At 37.5% G+C, this 21,268-nt stretch overlaps 1 protein-coding gene across 2 annotated transcripts in view; it reads left to right on the top strand.

The window, feature by feature from the left end:
* FARP1 (FERM, ARH/RhoGEF and pleckstrin domain protein 1) overlaps positions 1 to 21,268 on the top strand; it is a 280,577-nt gene that overhangs the window by 29,213 nt on the left and 230,096 nt on the right. Inside the window, exon 1 of one of the 2 annotated variants that reach the window (XM_023532430.1) lies at positions 15,861 to 16,004. The exons of the other annotated variant lie outside the window; for it this stretch is intronic. The gene's annotated coding sequence lies outside the window, so the exon portion shown is untranslated. Of the gene's footprint in view, positions 1 to 15,860; positions 16,005 to 21,268 lie in introns of those variants that run through there. 2 annotated transcript variants of the gene reach the window in all.

Below are 21,268 nucleotides of genomic sequence, written 5' to 3'. Positions count from 1 at the left end.
GTTCCTGAGCTTGCCAGAGTTTTATCTTGGTATTGTTGAGTTGCTTCTTGCCATCCCCTTTTGCAGGCTTAGGTTTCATGTTCTTCTAAGTTGGTTAACGTTCTTCAGTTCACGTTCTTTCTTCTATAACGTTATTGACATTCTTGTTTTCTATGTCTTGCTTCTGACCTCCTTTGCGGGGACCCTGCCCTTTTAATTTAATTACTGTCCTTGAGATGAGATTTGGGGAGGGAGTAGGCGTGAGTGCCTGAGTGCAGTCTGCTGTGTTTAACTAGTAATGCAAGTGGGCTCTCTTCACTTGATAAGGTTTTCCCATGCCACTTAGGATTTCTTCCTAAGAAATGTACATTTAAATGCCTGCATAGTGATTAAGTGTATGATTCTACTGTGCTTTATTGTACCAGTTCTGTTGTCAGACATTGTATTACTGATTTTTTTAAAGTATAAATTATCCTCCATTTAATACCTTTACTTATAAACTTTTCCCTGTCTTTATGATTGTTTTCTTAGGTTAGATTCCTAAAAATAGAATTACTGTGTTAAAAATATATAAGCATTTTTAAGGTCCTGAATACATCTTTCCAGATTGCTTTCTAAAAGAGTTGTACCAATTTCCACATCCACCAGACATCAGTAAGTATACCTGTTTCATTTCAGATCACACTGCTTCCTGCCGCTAGAGGCACAGACAAGCCTACTGAGTGGAAAAAAAGTTGAAGTGAACCAAATTAACTCCAGTAATTCTGTCAGCCCGCATGCTGTGAAACCCTCCTGGCCGCCTAAGGTCACATCCTGGCTCGGTGACCACAAGCAGATTACTTAGCTACTCTGGGTTTTAGTTTTTATCCCCTATAAAATAGAGATAATAGGAATAGTAAGACATGAATAAACTTTAGATTTTTGCCTGCCTGGCAGGAATGGAGAAAAGCAAAACCAATAAAATTTGTTTTTTAGATTGTAATGATAAGACTTTCTTTGTTGTTAAAAAGTGACTTGTTTGGGGGGAAGTGATACATTCCTATTACAAAAAAAAAAAGTCAAACAACACAAAAGTACAAAGAAGAAATAAATAAATAAATAAAACTTTGCTCAAATCTTACCATTTAGAAATACATACAGTTGACTCTTGAACTACTTGGGGGTTAGGGGTGCTGACCCCTGTGCAGTCGGAAATGTGCATATAACTTTTGATTCCTCAAAAACTCTGCTGTTGTTAATGTTTTGTAAGTTTCATCTAGAACTTACCACAGGTAAAGCCAGAAGGATGGATGAAATCTTACCATACATGTTATTGTACTTAATGATATAAAATAAAATTGACTTTAATTAAAGCAAAGAAAAGGAAATTGAAGAGAGACTGAGAGAATGCTGACTTCTTTGCCACGAGAGATTGGAGGTATCTTAGAAGCTAAATTTATGAGAAAAGATAAAAAATGTTGAAATTGGAATAATTTATAAACTAATAAACTAATTATTTCAAATGGAGACATACTAACTCCTCCTTTGAAAGGTAAAAAAAATTAGTACTGGTCTTATGCCACCTCTTTTTCTGCCAGTTCCAAATATTTATAAATTATGGATTTTTATGAGGATTGCAGGATTTATATTCTGTCTAATATCAATTCTCATACCCCTTTTACTAGTCCTTTTTCTTGGATGGTTCAGTACTTATCGGTAGTCTTTTGACTGTGGTTTTGGCATTCTTTAGTTTTTAAAATTTTGATTCATTCTAAGTTGGCCAAATTTCATTGACAGATTGAAGTCCTTGTGGGTACTGTGTTCCCTGAGTTCTTAACTGCTTGAAAATGGCTGTTTCTTGCCTTTATATTTGAAGGACAATTTGGCAGAGTGGCAAGTTCTTGGTTCACACTTTCTTGCCCTCAGAATTTCAGACATTGCTCTCCATCCTTTTTTAGCATTGGATATTTCTGGACCTGAAGCAGAGGCAAGGTTAATGTTATTCTTTCTTGCGCATGACTAGCTTTTTCCATTGGACATGCCCATAGAATTCTTTTATTCTTTTGGACTTTAAATCTTTACCAGCCTATCTGGGCATTGGTGGTTTAATGTCATTTTCCTGGGACTTCTGTACCATGATTATCTATAGATCCAAGTCTTTCTTTGCATCAGAAAGTTTTCCTCTATTAGCTCTTTTAATATTTTTGCACATACTTTGAATAATATTCACTTTTCAAGAACTGTAGTTGCTATATTCTGTCTCTTTTGTCTTCCAAATCTAGTGTCTATTTTTGCAGTTATTTATTTATGCATCTTTGCTTCTTTCCATTTAATTTTTAATGGTCTCCTCAAGATTGTTCCCTGTGTCTCTTTGTGTGTTTAGGTGCTTACTCTGTATTTTATTGTTTCAGTTGTATAAGTTCCATTTTGTAATTTTTTTCTAATCTATTTCTTTAGCTCCTTCAATCCATTTAAAATCTCGTGTTAATCATTTCTTGGAAACTTTGTGTCTAGTCTCTGAGCCCCCTTTTTTTAGAGAGATAATTTTATCTGTAATAATTATGTTCGAGACAATGGAGAACTATTTTTTCTGAACTCTCAGTCTCTTACCTTTGTTGATTTTCATGGCCAGTTTCATGGATGTGTGACCTGTGCAACACTTAAATTAATGCTCTTCTGTCACTGTCTTGAAATTCTTAATAATTTTTGAATAAGAGAGCTACATTTTCATTATGTAGCCACTGCTGTTGATTATATTTACAGTGCATATTATTATATGCCTTTTGCTTGTGTCCCTACTCCATGAGCTATTTTCTAATGAAAAACAGCTGATGTGTAAGATATGTTGAGGGTCAGAAGCTGGGCTGGGGAGTGTTGTCAAACATCTACTCATATTCATTGCCTCCACCATCCTTTTACTAATTCTTTTCATTTTTTTACCTTGTGAATGATCTTCTTTCAATTTTAGCAAGGATTTTAGTGTGTCATTTTAAAGTACATGCTGTAATAAGGGTGTGAGAGATTATTCGATAATTGGAAAATTATTGACACTATATTAAAATTTAAAAGCATTTTATAATTATGTAGTGTGAGCCTGCTTTTGTCTTTTAAAAAAGTATGACTATGCATTAAACAATATCAGAAGGAAAAAATATCAAAATGTTATTGCCCAGCTTTCTAAAATCCATTCTATTCTTGCCTGTGGTGACAGTATGTAGAAGTAGCAGCCTCTGCATCCTTCAGAGCATCTCAGGAATACTCTCTCAGAATTTGTGAGAAATTCCCCTTTCCAAAAGATTGTTTCAGTTACCTTACAGACTCTGCTTTTGTGGATTAAAAAAAAAATTCATTCTCATGTTTTGGGCTAATACTAATAATTGGTCATCTTTAAGCTTATGACTATTTTTTGTAAGGTACATGATTTTATTGACGGAGTACTTTGGGAAAGAACCAGTTTAATGACCAGCTCTCTTGAATAAGAAAAACCAAACAGCACTCTGGTCCATCATGTTCGTTGATTTCCATGGTGTAAGTTTTCCCACCATTGGCCAGATTTCAGGCTACCAACGTGATATCGTTGAACAAAGAAAGGTGTGTGCAGGAGCACACTGTTCTGTAATATTGTCACTGTACAGATACAATAGGCAAAAATAATCTTAAGAGCATAGATCATATTAAAAATGTAGGAGAATAATTAGGAAGTGATGATGTTTGAGTATTCATTACCTTTGTTTTTAATACAAGTGCAACTTTATATAATATAGTTTTTAATAATGTTTTTATTTAACAACTGATTGCTAAAAATTCCTGAAAACTTAACAGTGGCTCTCACAAGCTGATACAAACTGGCTCTAACATCCCTCTGGAAAGAACTCCTGACAAGACAACTGAAAAAAGTAAAGTAATCCGCTTGGTTCAGGTGCTATTTTGCTCTAGAACTTTATTCTTGGGCAGCTTGTTTTTCTTTTTAAAGTTAATACCAATAGAAGATTCGAGGAAATAATCAAGTCTTCTGCTCCTTATTATGTAATTTCTTGGCACTTGGCCTAGGATGGTATCTTGCTTGGTGGACACCATTCCTGGAAAATGGCATGTATTTTCTTCAAGACCCTTTTAATACGTCCCAGGGGATTTTGATTCTCGGACATTTATTCATTCATCTTCTTTCGTTGTGGTAGTAAAATATACATAACATAAAATTTACCATTTTACACTTCTTTTTCCCCCTTGCCTAAGATTTCCTATATGTATATATATTTTTTAATTAATTTATTTTAATTAGTTTCAAGTATACAGTACATTGGTTAGACATTTATATGGTTTATCAAATGATCCCTCTAATTGTTCCTTCTCTCCTCTGGTTTTCCACTTAGCCAATATATTAATGCTGACTGCATTCCCTATGCTGTGCTCCCCATCCCCGTGACCATCTGTCAACTACTAATTTGTACTTCTTTAACCCTTCACCCTATTCTCCTAGTCCCCCCACTCCCCTCCCCTCTGTCCATCACCAGATTGTCCACTATATTTGTGAATCTCCATTTTAACCATTTTTAAGTTTATGTTTCAGTGGCACTAAGTGCCGTCATACTGGTGTAGAGCTATAACCACCATCCATTTCCTGAACTTCATTTTCCCCAATTGAAACTCTGTATCCATTAAACACTAACTCTCTGTTACCCCTACCCCAGCCTATGGCAACCACCATTCTACTTTCTGTCTCTGAATTTGCCCCTTCTAGGTACTTCATATTAGAAGAATCTTACAATATTTATCCATTTCTGTCTGGCCTAGTTCAAGGTTCATCCCTGTTGTAGCATGTGTCAGAATTTCCTTCTTTTTTTTAAGGCTGAATGGTATTTCATTGTATGTATAAACCACATTTTGTTTAATCTGCTCATCTCTTGATGGGCACATTTGGATTGTTTCTACCTTTTGGCTGTTGTGAATAATGCTACTGTGGGTGCATAACTATCTGTTCAGATCCCTGCTTTCACTTCTTTTGGATATATACTCAGAAGTGGAATTGCTGGATCATTTGGTAATTCTGTTTAATTTTTTGAGGTAGTGCCTTATAAGTTTACTTATAGGCTCATTCATCATTCTTGTTGATTATATCGCTTCCCTATGTCTTTCTGTGAGCTTTATCTTTTGTAATTGTTGTTCTTTCAACACATTCAGATATGTGAATGTCTAAACTATGATGTGATCACCCAATTAAATGTAAAAATATTATTGTAACATAAGTTCCAGAAGAGAAATACAGTATGCTCTGAGCACTTAAATGGAGAGGAACAGGAAAAATTTCATGAAGGGTGTGGCATTTGAGATAATCTTCGATAAAAGAGCAAAATGTTGCCAGGTAGAGATTTGGAGAAGGCTGATCCAGGCAGAGGTAGGAAAAGGGGACTATGTATCTCAAGGAGAAATAGAGAAAAGTCCAGAAAGGTAAAGGAAAGACCTGGAATATCAGTCTAAATAATTTATTCAATTTCGTCAGTATTGGAGAGCTATGGAAGGCTTTTCTGTAAGAGAGCAACATAATTGTAGTTGAGTTAAAAACACTTTAATCTGGGCAGTTTGACGGACTAAAGTGTGGAGCTGGAGACTGTATTTGCAAAAGCCACTTGGCTGTTCAAATAATCTAGTGGAGAGGTCTGACGGAGAAATGGAAAGTTAGTTCTCTTACTCTCATTTTCCTCTTTTCGATGTAATGCCTATAACCAAAGTTTTGTTTAATTTTTGTCTACCACCTTTACCTTTATTTACGTCATTCTATTTAATACGACATATCATACGTGTGTCAAACATTCTTTAGGGAGTCGACGGAATCCTTAAGACAATTAGTTGTGGCTTGCAAAAAAATAAAATAAAGATCCTGAGGAGGAAAGTATTCAGATGTGGTATTTCAAGCTGTGAGAGCAAATGTTCTCCAAGCTCTAAAGTCCCTCCAGTGGGTGTAGTGTTTGTTCTAAACATGAGTTGGCAGTGTTTGAACATGGCTGTCGGTTATCCTTCTGGGTGTGTTGCCTCTTCTGGTGTGGCAGTGAGGGCAGGGACTCCATTTTGTTCACAGCTCTATCCTGAATGACTAGAACAGTTCCTACAAGAAAGAAGCCCCGTTAAATATTTATTGAATGAATAAAGTTTCAAGATAAAAAAGTGAGGTTAAGCTATCTTAAAGGTTTGTGGTAATGCCCTCATACCTTGACTACTTCCTGAACTGCCCAATTTTACTTAAGGGCCTGTCCGTGCCTATGAGGACAGAGAAGGCTGAGCTGGCCACAGTTAATGCCCTTCAAAGGACCTTGACCTCCCTCCCCCCCCACTTCCTAGAGTGAGTCCCTGACTAAGTTAGTAGGACTGTTAAACAGGGATGCTCTGGATATCCAAGATAAAACAAGTAGGCCTGGACTAATTCTTTAGTTGGCCTTGACCTTAGTGTGGTGGGGAAAAGCATGGGCATCTTGCACCAGGTTGTTTCTCACACTGAAATTCCAGGTTGGCTGCAAACTGATATGGCACATGGAGGTTCGCCAGCACTGTGGGTGTCAGACTTATGTCATCTTCGCATGGGGTGGTAGACGGAGTATCCTCTCTTCTACCTGTTGTGTGATGCAGGGCCACTTACCATCACATTCCCAGTGAGTGACAAGGGCTGGATAGCCTGCTGGGTACTGGCTGATGGAGGTGTGCTCGTTAACTAGGAGCAAGATTTAGATGAGCAGGAGGGTAGATGGGGCAGCTGAGGCAGGCTTCTGAAGGTTGTGATGATCAGAAACAAGTTTTGTTTTTTAATTATCAAACACTACAAGAAAAACATTTAAATTATATTTAAGGCCTTTAATTTTTCATTTTTAAGTAAACAGTGTTTACCTTGATTACCATTGGCTACTTTAGATCAAGTTTACGATACCCGTTCATTTATTGCCACACATTGGTCATTGTGACAGATAGACAGTAACTGCTTTTGGTCATGTGAGAATAATTAAAGATTCTGCTATGACACCTGGTGTTATAATAAGACATACAGACAAGGATTTGAATAACCGATAAGTTAGCCAGATTATGTAAATCATAAGAATAGCAATTCCCTAACCAAATGTATTAAAATTATATATTCAATACACAGAATATTTACACATTGCTATGAAGATTACAAAGACTTCTCAAGTAGAGCATAGTTGAATTTTTAATGTAAAAACTAGTTTGAGGCCTTTATAATAGATGTATTTTGAATTTTTATTTTTAGTTCCCCAGAAAATATTTTAAATATAGCTAGCATATTATCAGGAATTTAGGAACAACAGCTGAGATTTGTAATTTCTATTAATAGAAGCCTTTGGGGTGAATCTTATCGAATCCTAGTTACTTTTTTCTTTCTTAGCTAAGTTCTTCATCTTCGTATTAGACAGTCTTTCCTTTACTAGAAATACCTGCATTTGATGGCTGAGGTTTGCCCTCTGTGTTCTGTCTTCTGCCCGTTACCATTGTGTTATTCCCTCTTGTCCCTGTCCCTTTGGTTTTCTTGACCCTGCCTGTCATAGCCTTTATATTAGCTTTTCTCTTTTTGAGCTGAACTGCTGAAGAATTGTTGCTTAGCAATGCCTAGGTATCTGCAGTGGTGGTGAGATTAAAGCAATTTTCACTCCTTTGTTATTTTTTAAAAAATATTTTACAGTAGTCTCCTTTTGGCAAGGTTATTTTGCATTTGACATATGAACAAAATCGATTATCTTCCTATGGTGTACCTCTATATCATCTTAATAAATGGTAAAACTGAAAATTTCTCTTTCTCATAGGCTATTCTTTCTAGAGATACTTTTATTATAAAGCAATGCTCAAAGAAGATCTTACTTCAAAGTCTTTAACTCTGTATATGTTTATTTTGTATTAGAGGCAAAATCAAGGTTGACTGGTAGATTTGCACAGTCCATTTCCTTCTCAGCCAGGTAATTGATAGATAACATAACATGATATTTGAAGTAGATACATAAACTATAGTGTCTTAGTCAGCTCAGGCTGCCCATTACAATACTGGACGACTTGAACAACAGAAATGTATTTTTCACAGTTTTAGAAGCTGGGAATTCTAAGATCAAGATACCAGCTCATTTGATTCCTGGCGAAAGCTCTCTTCCTGGCATGTAGATGGCCACCTTCTCACTGTGTTCTCACATGGTCTTTTCTTGGTGGGTGCGTGTGGGGAGGGGAGTTCTCTCTTTCCTTTATTATAAGATCACTAGTCCTATCTGAGCAGGGACCTCCCCTGATGAGCTCATTCAACCTTAATTAATTCTAAAGGCCCTATTTTCAAATACAGCCATATTTGGAGTTAGGGCTTTATTTTAGCATATGAATTTGGGTAGGGGAATACAATTCAGTCCATAGCATATGGTTTCTTTTCTTTTTCTTTGATCACTAAAAATTGTTACAGGCAGTCCTTAACTCTAGAATACCAATCACAAATGCTCTATACAAACACTGACCTTCTGCCACTTCCCCTATTTGGGCTCCTGGCTCTGTCACCCACCTGGGCCCTAGCCCTCCCTAAGAGTAAAAACTTGACACACACAGCATGGCCAAGACCTTTACTCCCAGCCACCCCAAACTGTTGGAGGCATTATGGGAACTTCCAGTTCTTCCCCAGCTGTCATGGTAACCTCTGATTCTACTGTACTGCTGGGTTCCTCACAGTGGTCCCAGTTCTTCCTGCTTCCAGGAGCTTAGACCTGCAGAACCCCTGACCCTCCTAACCATTGAGAATCTGCAAGGATTCTCAACATCCAAGATACTTCCTTGACTGCTCCTCTCTACTACTCTACCCCTAGTGGAGCAGACTTAGGAGTCTCTGAAACAGGGGAGGTGAGTCTTGGGGACATTGACTTGGGCTACAGAATATACTTTTCAATAGAAATGAAACTATAGAAAGTAGTTAGATCTTGCTCATACTGCTGGTAAACTTTATTGTGCTGAAATGGGTTTCCCAAGGCTCGCTCAAGGACCTTTCCACCATGTAACAGTGGAAAATGCTTTTTAGGTTCCAAATATTCATTAATATGGGAGTAAATATTTAGAATATAGCCTTTTCATACTCTATAGACTACTAAGATGAATTTCATTCCGTTTCCATCAACACCAGCAAAGTAACATTGAGTTTTAATTTTTTTCTGCTTATAAAAAGAAACATCTCCAAAAAATCTTTTTCCATTTTAAGAAAAACTGTTGAATATAGGTAGATATTTTAAACTGATGAGAAAAACAATGAAGCCAGAGAAGTATGCCTGTAAGTAATAAGAAAGGGCTCTGTCCCTCTAATTTTCAATGGATATTTTTTCAGGCAAAATAGATTTTGTAAGATGGCTGTGTTTCTCTATTTTTTTTTTTTTTTAACCTAAGCAACAAGTTGCAGATGGATGGATGGGTGGATAGGTGGATGGGTGGATAGGTGGGTGGGTGGATGGATAGATGGATGGATGGATCTTTCACAGTAAGATGCCATGCTGCTAACTCTTGTCTTCTGGTAATTATGGTTGCTGAGTCACCAGGAAAACAGGTTCTTTTTACATTTGTTCATTTCTCCTCAGAAGAAATGTGCTCAAGTAGAAACAGCCAGCTGACTTCTTTATTTAGAGCAATCTGTCAGAGTGGTGGTGTACACTGCAAAGAAATGTAATGTGGGGTGTTTGGTACATTCTTATTAAATTTCTTTCTGGTATTTCTCTGTTAATGCTTTGTCATCCATTAATATGATTTACATGCCATTAAAACCTTCACTGAAGTAATTAATGAAAGATAACTAATAAGTTACAAGGATGGGGCCTTTTGCGGGGACTGAGTGTTTAAGGAGATGTTTTTTAATTATTTAAAACTTTGGGCATATTGTTCAGTAGCAACTCACTTAACTAAATTGTCACCTGGCCCTTATTCCCACCTATTGCACAACCATCTCATGAACGTTTCTTCCAAACACTTAGCTGAAATCCAGGTATGTTACAGCTCTAAGAATCTCCTGACCTCCCAGAGTAGAAATATGTCAGACAAAGAGGTGATTGTGCCCTGATTTGTGGTTAATGAACCCATCCTAACTTACAGTGATCATTGCTTCGTTTCCCAAGTCCTCTTATTTATTACAATCCATTTTGACAATTGTCCCTTAGTGCATTTTAAATTCTGGAACTACATAAAATTAATATATTTTTTAGTTTCATTGCCTGCTTATCTAGATAGATTTTCTATTGCTTTGTCATGCTCTATAAATATTCTCCATGGATTTTTATATTGCAGAAAATTTACATATTCATTTAAAGAAGACTGTCATAACGTCCATATTGAGTCTTCTGAACACTAACAGGGTTTTCTCTCCATTTACCTCTGTGTTTTTAAACTTGCTAATTAACCATGATTGGTTATCAAGATTGATCAAGGTAATTATTAATCGCAATTTAAAAGGTTTAATAGAAATAAAATAATGTTGGAATGGTAATAATTGTTTATAATGGTCATAATAAGGATTTTTAACTTTGAAACTCCTTTCTTGTAAAGCACAGTTGAGTTCTCTCTGTGCCACATGTAAATAAGTCCCTGTTGATGATCAGAAGTCGAGCTCAGTCGCCCTTTGTAGGTGGTCACTCAGAGGCAGCCTGATTACACATGACATACATGATATACATAATACACATAGCTTTTCTGTGTGCTTTATTTAGTTAAAGTGAAAGTGGGCATTGGAGACTAATGTCTGAGAGTTAGGGGTTTGAGAGGCAGGATCACTGCTCTCTGATCCTTGTTGAAGTACACTGACAAGTTATAAACGTCTGAATTCCGGAGGATATACATTCAAGTTTACTTTTCTGTTTTTCAAATGGTGACAACTCTAAGACCTTAAATTGGTGTTAGATTCCTTAGCACAGTGGAGTTGGAGCTTATATTTGTGGTTTCTTTTACCCAACCGCTGGACCCAGTGTTCATGGCAGCCCCTGTAGATGGGCAGCCGTATGTCCCCTGACTTGACCCAAGTTTAACCTACCCCTGAAGGCCCACCTCTCTCGCCTGGTGGTGATGGGGGCCTCTCTAGAACTCTTGTCATCTGCTCTGGAGAATGACTGGGCAGCTCTTTTGGATATTTCTCACAGGCATGCATGTCTGCCTTTCTCTTTTGACCAAGAAAGGTTCTCTGCCATTCGTCCTACAGAGGGCCAGACTCTCCTTACTGGCTTTAGGTGGGTTTCCATTTCAACCTTCTCCAAAGAAGAAAAATAAAAATTATTTATAATCTCACCTCCCAAAGAAAACCTATTTTGGTGTATCTACTACCAGTTACTATTCAGTGCTCATGTAAATAAAGAGTATTAATAAAAAGGAATTCAAAAATTCAATTTTTGAATGCCTTTTTTGATATCTAGTAGTTACTTTATGATTCATACTATCATTTCTGGTTATCATGGATTAAGTGGATAGTTTACCATGGGTTATTCTATCTCAGAATTCCCAGTTTAACTTTTACTTAGTCATAGTAGGTATTCTTTTTGTATTTTTTTTTGTTACTTTTAGTAGAACTTTATTAAGAATTTTTGAGTATAACTTTCTTTTAAAATATTATTTTGCTTGGGCTCAAGTAGAATGAGTTTGAGAATATAACTTTCTTTTTAAAGAAAAGGTTGTTTATCTTTTGAAAGTTTGGAAAATTTTCCCAGGCTTATTTATTTATATAAACTTGGGGGAAAGGAAAATTCCATAATTATTTTCTTAGTTTTCTTTTTTTTGGTCTTTTTATGTTTTCTGTAACATGTGATAATACTTTTTTGTTGTTTAATTTTTACTTATTCTTAGTGTGTTTTTGTATCCTCTTGTCAGTTTCAAAATTCTTTGGATAACAACTTTGTTCATTCTTTTTGCTTATATTAGTGTAGAGGATAATACATTTTTTTCCCCGTGGGACTTTGGTAGGTCACCATATACTTATATTTACATTTTCAATGTTAAGAATATTCTTAGTGACTTTAAACAACGTTTTTCTTCCACCAGTACCATAACACAGAGTATTTGAGCTTACAAATGATTGGTCAAGCTTTGCTTTGTTCTTCATTTCAAATTTTGTGCATCTGAGAATGTAGACCATATACACAGAACTTCTGTTATAAGTGAATTTTTATGATCCAGCAAAATTTTTATTATTTGAAAAGTATACTGCAAGAAAATGTATGTTTCTTATTTGCCATTTCTTGCTGCCTAGAATTTGTTGTTTCTGCCCTTATTTATTGTACTGGGTAGGTTAGTATTTCCTTAATTAATGGCTTGTTTGGGTAGATAATAGAATTTTGGTGCCTTCTAGATTTTGGCTGCTACGTGTGTGAGCCTCAGACACTCCATCTGGGAAACAGAGCTGGTAGCACCACTTTTAGGTTGTGCTGTGGATGAGGGCGGGAGACCCCATTGGGAAGGATCAGAACAGGACGTGGCCTTCAGCTGAGAGCTTTCTTGGGGTTCCCTTTCCCCTTGTTGGCACTCTAGTTTTCCACAGATTCTCCCAGTCAGACTTTGTTCTCTAGGTGCCAATCCCATATGGTGGTTGTGTGGAATTGTGAGTAGTAAATGAAATAATGCAAATAAATGCTTAATCAGCAGTACCTGTTATTAATGCAATGATTTGAATCACAATCATTTGTATTTCTCAACAGTCACAGAAATGGAAGACTTGTACTTTGACGTCTCATTTCACACATGACTTGTCCTTTGAGCCGGAGAGTGATCTGGAACTTATTCCTCAACCTCACTTCACTGTCAGCTTTTCTCTTTTGTGGCTTACGTCTGTGGATGAGTTCTGTATCTGGTTTGTCTATGTTTTGATCAAGCAGTTTATTCCATGGGAACTTGAGTGTTTGCTTTGGGAGAAGAAGGGTTACCTTTATTTTACCCTGAGGCTTTATTTGACTTTGCTCGGTTGTGTCTACTGTGTGTGTCTCAGTCTCCCATGAAGCTCTGCAGTTTTAACTGCTTTTAAGAGAGTGCCTTTGTACACTGGGTATCTTTAGTTCTAAGAACCCAGACTTCATTAAGGGCTTCTGGAGCCTTGTCGTAGGGCCTTACTGATTGCATGAGGCAAGAAGGCACAGGAAATGGACATCAGAAGGCCTTTCTTTTTCTGGTTTTCCGTGAATGCTCTGATCCACTGCATGAATGAATAGATGTGAAAAATTCTTTCTCACAGAAGAAAGGTTTTAAGACATTTAAAAAATTCATAATTTAGGACCATGAAAAGACAGTATACCATTCTCTTTATATGTCTGGTAATAATCAGTAAGCGTTTTGTTTATTTGATGGATTTCTCCCATTGGTGTCCTCAGTAGCTTAAACGGGTGATTATTACAGTACCTTGATTGGCATCTCTGTGCTAGAAAAGGTGAGAGGTTTGGTGGAGACTGTGATTTTATCTAAAATGAATGAGTCATAAGGTCACTGAATACTAGAGAGGGTGACAATTTTAGAGATTATCTAGAGAGCCAGGAGGGCCCCTGGCATGGTAGTAAAGACCATCCTGTCTACGATCTGGTCGTGCATCTTCCACTTTACCAGCTGGCTGACCGTGGGAAAGTTGACTAAACGCTTTGCCCCAGTTTCCTCATCTGTAAAAGTGGTCAATAAAAGCATCTACTTAATGGTGATTATGAGGTTTAAATAAGTCAGTGTTTCTAAAGCTTGTAGGGCCTGCTCTGCTGTAGAAAGTACTAAATAAGTGTTGATTAAATTAAAATAATAAGTTATATTTTTCCACATTCTATGCATGAGAAGCCTAAAATCCAGGAAAGGTTAAGTTAATTTTACAGTACACTCAGAAATGTAAAAAAAAAAATTAGGATTAGAACCTGGTGGACAATCGATAGCATCTAAGTCTTTTTTCTTCCCTTTCAGCAATCCACAGCAAACCTGTGCTATTCATAATTGTTAATTTTTTTAATGGACAACATCGTTTAATTAAATACCTTATTTATTAACCAGATTGACATTTAAAGTTCTTCACAAGGAGTTTGACGTTTTTGTTATGTACTTTTTTTCCCCTCGACTATTCACTGTTTTAATTAATAATTACTTCTAGGGGAAATATTCCAGGATGTGATACCTTTTACTCTTCTGGTGTATTTTATTGTATCATTTGGTCTGTGATAATACTACCTAGTTTATTTCTTGAACAATTTTGAAGCTGTGAGAGACTTTAATAGTCTATTCTTTAATGATTTAATAGAAATTGCCTTTCTTTTCCCACCCTGAAGGGAAGCCTTGTCATTTATGATTCATTGGATTTGGTAAGCTTTAGCAAATGCTTTCTTTTTTCTTAAAGTTGTATGAAATAGTGCCATTACTCACTCCAGGATATATGTCAGTAGAATGTTATACAGGATGCAGGACACGTTTAAAGCATTTATTTCTTAAGCATCATTTCCACAGCGTTTGAAACTTCAGCAAAGAATGATAGAATGTGGGATAACTTTTTACTGAAGACTTCCTTATTTAATAATGAGGCTGTTGGGAACATCCTGACGTATTTTGAAAAAGAATTTAATAATGCTTTGTAGTTTATTAAGGAAAATACCTAATGCCTTTTAGATTCCAGAAACACTTTTAGTTATTTAAGTCCTGTCATTTTTCTCATGAAGTAAAGGAGCAGAGTTATCTTATAGGCTATGAGATATGCTGAATTACCTGCCAAGATATGCGCTTGACTGAGCCGGAAATTGGTTGCCCAGTTTCTGTTCACTAAGCCTGTGGGCTTGCCTCTCATTTCTAGCCTCAGACTAAGCCACTGCCTTTGGAGGGAACATCTATACTCTCCACTCTCCCATTTCTGTAACTGAGAAGCATTTCAGAGTAGCCCCAAACTGAAAGCAACCATGGTGGTGCTTCACTAGGTGAATGGATAACAAAACTGAGATACGTCCAGACAATGGAATATTATTCAGCGATAAAAAAGCTGTCAAACCAGGAAAAAACATGGAGGAATCTTAAGTGCATATTGCTTAGTGAAAGAAGCCAGTTTGAAAAGGCTACATATTTATTGTATGATTTCAACCATATGACCTTTTGGAAAAGGCAGAACTATATAGACAGAATAAAGATCAGTGGTTATCAAGGGACAGAATGGGGTAGGGGAGCAGGGACGAATAGATGGAAAACAGGAGATTTTTAGGGCAGTGAAATTATTTTGTATATTATAATGGCAGATGCCCGACATTTGGCATTTGTCAAACCCCACAGAACTGTACAATACAAAGAGTGATGTTTACCCTAATGTAAATTGTGGACTTGAGTTAATGATAATGTGTCACTGTTGGTCGATCAGTTGTAACAAATGTACCATACTAATGCCAGATGTTAATAATAGGAAAAGCTGTATGCGGGGAGAGAGAGGGTATTTAGGAACTTCCTGTATTTTCTTGGAAACATAAAACTGCTCTAAAAAAACAAGTCTGTTAAAAAAATATTAGTGCAGATGATTTGCTATCAGCATTACTAATAATCAGCCTAGCCTCTGCTTCCATTTCTCAGCTGACACTCTCTTCATACCAGTGACTACCTGATCATACCAGATTTAGTGAATGAACTTTTCTAATTCTCATTCTCTTTGTTGCCCCAACAGCATTGTGGTTCAGCCTCTGGCTGTTGATAATCCTGCTTTTTAGACTTTATGCTATGATTTTAGAATGGATTTTTCAGGCTCAGTCTTTTATAAATATGGGATTCATCCATCAGGGAGAAGGTTGTCATAGACATTCTCCGAAGTCCCTGCAACTCTGAGACTCTGTGATTCCTTCGCTGATTCTTCTTCCTCTTCCCGCTCATCAATGTTGGCATGCATTCCAGGCTACTATTTTGGTTCTTTTTGTACTCTTTCCAGCTTCTTCAAGATGTCACCCACTGTCACAGTGTCATTTCACTCTCGTGTGGATGACTTATGAAGTCCCTTTCCTGAACCTCAGGCCCCTGTGCTCAGCTTACCAATGTCATACTTTGGAGGAAGCATTTGATAGGTGGTAGCAAGGCGCTGAGGAATGGTGAGTGTTGAAGAAATGGAGGCAGTGACCTTTATGGTGTTGCTGGATAGTCTCCGTGCCCCTCAGCGGCCTTCACTCAGCTACAGCTTGGACCTCGCAGCACTTCCTTGTTCTGTCTTAAATCTAAATTCTGGATTTGTTCCCCGCCCCCACTTACTAGTATGTCATTATTTTGTAAAGATTCTTAATGTCACGGTATTCCCAAATTACTCCTCCTTTCCCTCCATCCTTATTGTCACCACCTTCCTTTCTTGCATGGGATATTACAGATATTTCCTAACTCACCAGTGTCGTAACCCAGCCAATACCTCACTGTCAAATTTTTTCTGAAAACTGCAGGGTTTCACCTCGTCTTAAAAGCCACAGCGGCTCCTTCTGATCCATCAGATGAACCTCCTACTCCTTGGCCTGTTATTCCAGGCCGACCAAAATCTGCCTCTCACCTACCTTCCTTCCTCATATTCTTTTCACTAATTTCTTGCCTCTGTTAGTCCTTATCCATCAGTGACACAACCCCTGGCACATGGCAGACATTTCCTTATTATTGCAAGAAGGAACTTCAGCAAGAATGTGTATTTTATCCACACTGTTGCATTTGCCCTCAGGGCTATTTAAAAATTGTTAGCCTTTTCCCAAGGACCAGATGACTTCCCACTTCTCAGTGAAGTAGCATCCTCCGTTTCTGTAGCTTTTAAAGTTCACATAGTATACCTGTGTTGGGAGTAAATAAGTTGCCTTCAACATTATCTTTAACTACCTGTTCTCTTCTCTGATAGATTATATATCGCATAAAGACAAACCAAACGGTGCCATGTTATTGCTTTGTGTCCTATGTAGTGTTAAGTGTAGTTGCTGAAACATAATAGGTCCTCCTAATGCTTGTTAATGATGATGACCTCAATTATTGTGACACTTGAATGGTAGTATACTTTAAGCAGTCTGTTATTTTCAAAGACGTTTAGTAAGCAAATCAGTAATACACTGCATCCTTATTATGGGTGAGGCAAGAGTTAGGTGCTTTCCACAAATATTTGGAGAGGCTGATCAATGTCAACTGAAGACAAAGAGAGAGGATTTTTTTTAGTGAATGGATGGAAATGATGTTATGTGAAGTAGAATGAGCTTGACTGTAGCCTAGGAAACGCAGCCCCTGATTACACTGCAGCGGCACTGTAAAGGGGGAATTGTGAGAGGCTGCAAGCTGGTTTCTTGCTTCAAGAAGACCACCTATCTCCTTACATTTTGTTTACCCTGGCCTTTTACTTAGAGGTAGAATGGAGGGGTGAGCTAAAGTTTAATTTCGTACTTCCAGAATCATCACGAAATTGACATCAATAAAATGTGAATGATTGGAGAATTCTTTCTGGTTTTCTGATTTTTCTACTGGGCTAAAAGAATCTTCTCTTTCTAGTACCTTTTACTTGATTCTACACATTTTTATCTATTTAATAGAGGAAATATGCCCTATAAATCAGTGAAAATGGAAACAAAAGTATTCTTAAATTGTCTTTGTGTATTTTTAACAATTTAAAAAGTTTTTAGAATAAGATTGGAGTATAGATTAAAATTTGATAGGAAAAAATGCTGCTTTTTCTTGCCAAGAGCTGTTGACAAAATCAGGCACTCACTATGTTTGGTGCATGTGTGAACCGTTGAAGAGAGATGTTTTCTTGATGAAGTTATCTAATCAAGTAAGTGCTCAATGTGTGTCAGGTGGATTTACCTATGCTACCTAATCCTCACTGGGGCCCGGGGAGGGTTATCAGGTTGGAGCTGCATCAGAACTTCTTGGAAGGCTTGTTGCAGCCTAGATGCTAGTCCCACCCAGCCTTTGATTCAGTGCACCTGCAGAGACAAAAATTTGCATTTCTAATAAGCTCCCAGGTGATGCTGATGCCACAGAGTTGTGACCACATTTTAAGAAGCCCTGCCAGAGGTGGTCGGCTTTCTCTCCATTTCCCAGGCGGGGAACATGCCGGCTAGAATGGATACATGACTGCCTGAAGTTCTCAAAGTACCTGAGTCCTAGCCTAGGGCGGTCTCTTGCACTAACACGAGAAGAGCACTTCTCGTCACATTTCCAGGTAATGCAGCCAGACCCTTTCTGGCGCCTCTGGACTTGCCATCTGGTTGACATTGCAGGAAAAGAGGAGAAAGGCCTGGGAAGCAAGTGAATTCCAAGTCAGAATTAAGCAAAACCCAGGGAAAATAAAGTTTTTTCCTGAAAGAGTAGGTCAGGAAGGCTTTCTGGAGGAGATGCCAGGTAGAGAAGATGGCCATTTAGGAGGGAGAAACAACAGCAACATCACGGCACCAGGAAAATGCAGGTGGATTGAATAGCAGAGTCCAGTTGGATTAGAAACAGTTTATTTACAAGTTGAGAAACCAGGGCAAATGGTTGAAATGTCTAGCTGGGAATTTTCACGTTTAACTTGGTATTGATTGGACTCAGGTTTTTGAGTAGAATAGGGTATGGTTCAAAGTAGACTTTCGAAATAACTTCTATGAGAAGAGAAAAGTTCTCCTCTGCTCTCAGTTTTCCTTGAAGTACTTTCCAGAGATTTGTTAGGGGTATTTAAGATAGCCTATTTAATTTTTTTCTTTTCTTTTTTTTTTTTTTTTTTTTTTAAGGATAGACAGGAAAGACTGAAGAAAATCATCTTTATATAGCTTCTCTGCAGTTTCGTTCTCTTTTCCTTACTTTGCAGGTGAAATGGGGCACCCCTCTTTGTAGACAGTATTCTGGTCTTCTCCCAAATGATCAAACAGGCCGAACAATCTCTGGCCTTTTTGAAGTGTCTGGTTGATGTAAAACAGCTGATCTGCAGTTAGTTCTTTTGCTCTCAGACTTTTCTGAAATAAGCAAATCTATCCGCAGAGATAGCTGTTTTGAACTTTCTCAGAACCCCTTATCTAAGTCCCTGTGAAAAGCCAAACTTGGCCGGTTGTGCTCTTGAGATACGTGGGGCTGCCAGCCTTGGGCGGCGGCGGCGGGGCTGGGGGAGGGTGAAGGAGGGGGTTGGTACCTCCTCCCTCCCTGTCCCCAGGGGCCACCTCCTGGCCTGTGGCTCCCTGGGAGACAGGAACACAAGGTGGCTTTGTCACCTGGCAGTGTCTGGCTCCTAAAGGAAGAGCCAAATGAATTAGAGCTGGTGAAGAGAACACACCCTTTGCCCTTTGCGCTCCTGGATGTCTGACATAGCTGATTTTTGTCCCCACAAAATGGCAAATGCACAATCTTTTGCCTTTTCCTGTGAATAACCACCTTCTTTGAGTTTTTCTTAACTTAGTATTTATAAGTGACTTATATTTAAAATTGAAAGAAAAAGCTCTTGTGAAAAGTTCCTCTTTGTCAGCTTGTTTTCATAATTGTCACCCTTTACTGTGATTGCATTCATTAGATTTCATGTTCTAAATGGGGCTGAATAGCCAGCAGGATTATGTTGTCTTAGAAGATGAAATTTATAAAATCTTTTAATTACTTCTTAATAAGGTAAGATGTGTGTGTGTGTGTGTGTGTGTGTGTGTACATGGTACAAAATTTAAAAGGTCCAAAAAAGTAAACAGTGAAAGGCAAGTCTTAAGTCCGTCTCACTCCTGAGTTTGGGCTGGTTGCCTCAGCCGAGCCAGCTCTCCTACCAGTTACCTCTTCGTCCTTCCAGAGAGGTTCTGTGTGTGTGTTCATAAGAATATCTGTGTGTGTGTGTGTGTGTGTGTGTGTGTGTGTGTGTCAATTTATTGAGTATGATATTTAACTTTGACCTGTTTAAGTGTATAAAGTTTTTAGTAAACTTACAGTTGTGTGATCATTGCCGTAACCTACTTTCAGAACATTCCTATCATCCTCCAAAAGGTCTCCATCTCTGGGCCCTTCGCTGTCACTCCCAGGTCCTGTCCCTAGCCCCAGGCGGCCATTTTCTGTCTATGGGTTTGACTTTTCTGGATATTTCATACAAGTAGGATCATATGCTGTGTAGTCTTCCACATCTGGTTGCTTTCACTTAGCAAAATGTTTTTGAGATGCCTCCATGTTGTCACGTGATTGGGCTTTTCATTTCTTTTTGTTGATGAATATGGATATACCACATTTGGTTATCCATTCATCATTTGATGAACATTCGGATTATTTCCACTTGTTGACTATTTTTAGCTATGAACGTCTGCATAAATACAAGTCTTCACGTGGACATAAGTTTTCATCTGTCTTAGGGGCGATACCTAGGAATAGAATCACTGAGTCATTAGGAGAACCCAGTTGCTGGGTTGTATGCTAAATTTATGCTAAAATTTTGAAGATATTACCACCAGTATGTTTACCAAAGTGTCTACCATTTTATGTTCCCACCAGCCACCAGCAGTGTATGAGAATTCCAGCCTTTTTACATTCTCTGTAACACTTGTTACTGTTCATTTTAGGAGGTGTGAAATATTATCTCATCGCGGATGTGCTTTGCATTTCCTGATGACTAAAGATGTTGAACATCTTTTCATGTGCTCATTAACCATTTGTATATCTTTGGAGATTTAAATTCTCTTTACTATCAGTTTTAAAAGGTGCTAACAGTTAACTTACAGTGCCTCTCACCTCCTTTCCCTGCCAGATTTTTAGTTCTGTTATTTATACATTGTCAGGAGTTACATTCTGTAGCTATTATAATTATTTTAGTTTTCCTCTTACAGTAAAAATGTATTTAAAGTTTACCAATAATTGTTTTTCATTGTTTCCCACTTTTGCCTATTGTTTTTCTTAAGTTTATCCACTGGAAGAGCTTGGGTAACATTTTTCTGAGTTCTTGACTATTTATAATATTTGGCTATTTGAATAAAAATTCGGCTGGGTTTAAAGTTTTGATTCCTCTTTTATTTCTTTGAGGACATTTTGGGCATTTAAGCATTGAATGTAGCTGTGGACAAGTCTGAACTTTTATCCTCATATTTTTTTTTGAACTTTTTGCCTAAATGCCCAGATGATTCCTTAATTTTTGAAGATCAGCGATGACACAAGAAATATGTTGATGTTCATCATTTTATGTTATTTCTGGGATATGATATGTTCATTTATCAGGGAGAATTGTCTTTTATTTCTGGAATATTATCCAGAATCATACCTTAAAATATGTTTCCTGTTCCATTATTTAATTTTTTTTCTTCAAGAACACCAGTTGTGAGTGTGTTGGATCTCTTCTGTTTGTCTTTCCATAATTATAATTTTTCCGTTTTAAATCTTTTGCTTACTTTTCAATCTTTCCGCTCGGGACCCTCAT

This window comes from Pteropus vampyrus, unplaced genomic scaffold (assembly GCF_000151845.1).
Source record: "Pteropus vampyrus isolate Shadow unplaced genomic scaffold, Pvam_2.0 Scaffold83, whole genome shotgun sequence".
NCBI lineage: Eukaryota > Metazoa > Chordata > Mammalia > Chiroptera > Pteropodidae > Pteropus > Pteropus vampyrus.
This window is presented reverse-complemented; position numbering and strand designations above follow the sequence as displayed.